Genomic DNA, 3,479 nt, shown 5'->3' on the forward strand with positions numbered 1-3,479 from the left:
TAAATTCAGACACTACCACAAATGAAAGAATCAAATCCACTTTCCAATATTGCTATTACTGGAAACATATAAGCAACAATTTTTCACAGATGCCATTGTAAGGATATTTTTTTAAAATAAATAAAATTAAAACCCTTTTTTCTTTTATTTTAAAACTTTGCGGAAAAACTTATCCTTACAATCCACATGAAAACCTTGTTGTTATCTATTCACAAGCAATATATTATAACTCCTAAGAAGTGGCTCAAGAATCCAGTCTTCAAACTACGCGATAGAAATCCATCTACGCGATCAGATTCAGCATATTCTTTCTTTAAGTTTCTTTACCTTTTCTTTTGATTCTTAAAAACATCAACATGTGACCCATTCACATTATGTAATAAGAATCTCCAAATAGGAACTTAATAGAGTTAGTTAGTGGACTTTACCTGAAGTAGAGTCAAACTTATCGACTTTAACATCCTTAGGTAAATTATGGCAGCTTTGCAACCAATGCCCCTTTCTTTGGCAATATACACATATGGACCCTTTGATAATGGTACACGGGACTATCACAGACTCAGTTTTTCTCTTTACCATTTGGTCAACCGAGTTGACTATGGCCAATCCCTTTCCATTGGGAAGAGAATGCTTTTCTGGATTTCCTGTGTCACTATTGTCAATGTCCATCAAGTTTTGAGGAAGTTGATCTTAACAAATAGATAAGATCATTAAGGGTCTTGTCATAGTCTGTTTCATAGGTGTTCCAAAAGAACTCACTATGTGACTTAGAAAGCGATTGAACCACCAACTTTCTCAAGACTTTGACACCCAACTCTCCCGGCTTGTCAATATGTGACTACATCTCCAAGATGTGACCACACCAAGACCTTTACTTGCCAATAGGGCTAGAGTGACTTTAAACTTTTCAACAACTTGTGGGTGAGGGAGAATAATTGGAGGAGATAGAGGAAGTGAAGCATGATGTTGAGGAACATCATCTTCAAGAGATTTGGGAAGATCATAAATGTCTAAACCAGACATGCTTTGGGAGATATTCAAGATAGTTGATTTAAAGTCCTTAATATGACACCCAATATGAAATATTAAGGCTAGGACCCAACAAACTATTCTATAACTTAGAAGAGGGATGCCGTAATCCAAGCTATAAAATATTTGAAGGTAGGCGAATGACGATTCACCAATTTCCACCATGAAAAACGAAATAATTTATTAGGTTTTAATTGGATTTGAAATTCCTAAATCTTTTGAGATTCATTGAACTTTTCAATGGCATGTTTCAATCTCGAGTGTGCCCTCTCAAATTTTGTGACTGGGATGTCGAGGATCACAAAACAAGGTGTGAATAACCATACCAATTCACTTGGTACCCTTAATATTATCACCAAATCAATGTGCCGGTTAACCACACACGCTCCATTGATCTATGAAAAATATTAAGTCACCCTTCATGGTCCTTACTAGTCCAAGTTAGTGTGCCGGTTAACCACACACGCTCCACCAACGACTCGGTAAGGTACAAAGTGTGAATTCCATGGGCTAGCACCAAATTCACATTTTTCCTAAAGTAACTAAGATTGGGAATTATTAAGATTTTAGTTACTTTAGCATTTATCATTAATACTTTTAATGAAGGGAGAATTTAAAGTCATTGTCCTACCCGTTCGGCTAACGACCCTCCACCAGTCAAGCAAGCGGTGGGTGAGAGTATACACCCATTAAGTCGCCATTTTATAGGCAACAACCTTATACCCACCTTATAGACCGGTTTCGTGAATGAGGCCTACTAACGGTAAAAATACTTGTTCTTATACATATATATAATAATTAACCGTTAATGTTATAAATAGTATAAGTGTTGAATTTTAACTCTTTAGAATTCTAAGGGCTAACTTGGAATTAAATTGTTCATAAGAGAAAAATTTTCCAATTCCAAAACTTGAGGGCAAGTTTTGAAACTATTCAAAACTAATTAATTCCATAACTTATGTGTTTAAAGTAGTTTTAATCCAAAAAAACTCTTCAAGTTCCATAACTTATGGAAGACTTTAAACTAATAAAAGAATTAACTTTTCTTTATTTTTATAACTTATGGAACTAATTAAGGTTACACTTTATTTATTTATTTATTTATTAATGAAGTGACTCTTGAATTTCCATAACTTGAGGACAAGTTATGGAGTCATAAAAAAAAATTCAATGACACAAGACTCTTCATTTTGTAACCATTACCAACATTTATGAGTTTTATGAGTCTTTAATGTGACTCTTCATGTAACTTGAGGACAAGTTACACAAACACATTTTATACTCAACTCTTAGATTAAAATGGATTGAAAACAACTATTTCAATTAGCTTTTCTATTCATCTAAGCAACTCATAAGAACAAGATAATTCATATCAAATATCTTCATGTAATTAGTCTAAACCTTAAACTAATACAAAACACGAATCTATTGACAATTATCTTTGAAAATGGATTAGCATGAACATTACCACATTAAAAAACAAGTTTATAAGTTCAAAAACAACTTAGGGTAATGTTCCTAGTCCATTTCTAGCCAAAAACCTCGAAAATATGTTGTCTGGGGTCCAACTCGTCGAGTGCATGAACAAAACTCGGCGAGTTGGATGCATTTTGCCTTGGACTCGTCGAGTCCCTTCATGGACTCAGCGAGTCTGCTGGGCTGACAGCATCAAAACTCGATTTTTCAGCTCCATTTGCAAGTATAACAAGAAAACAAGCCTAGGCTCTGATACCATTGTTGGGTTTTGAGCATTCTAACACTCCTAAGTGTACATGCAACCCTAAATACCTTGGATCTATGTTTTCTCTATTATACATGCAATAAGAATATCCAAGGTATTATCCTAATCTAGCATACAAAACAATGAGTGTAACAAGATAGAATACATACCTCTTTGATGTAGAAAGTCTTCATGAAGCTTGAGTGCCTAGCCCCAATAGTGTGGAAGCCTCAAATGGAATCACAATCATCAAAACACTTAGAATAACTTGAGAGAGTTCTACACTTTATGAAATCGGCTACCCCTTTGTTACTCTCTCTAGTCGCTGTTTTTTGTCAAGAATAAGATCTATATATAGTGTTACAATTAGGGTAAATCCTTAATTGTCATGGCTTTCCATTTCCTTGGATCCATGGGTTCAAATACACCATGGAGCATCCATGGACCATCCTATGGGTTTTAGCCCAACTTGATTATCCATGGAGCATTAGCCCACTATATAAGTATGGATGATTTACACAATCAACCCATATATTTAATTAGTCTTCTTTTGATCACATAATTAATCCTAGATTAACTCTTGATCAATACTAATTAAATAATCTTATTATTCTTATTATTAATATACTATAACTTATAATATATTAATAACCATAAGTGTCTTATTTCTCTCATTATAGTCTATCCAAGTGCATGATGGTATGCAACCCAAATGGACCATGCCGGGTCG

Source organism: Lactuca saligna, chromosome 3 (assembly GCF_052625555.1).
Source record: "Lactuca saligna cultivar CGN05327 chromosome 3, ASM5262555v1, whole genome shotgun sequence".
NCBI lineage: Eukaryota > Viridiplantae > Streptophyta > Magnoliopsida > Asterales > Asteraceae > Lactuca > Lactuca saligna.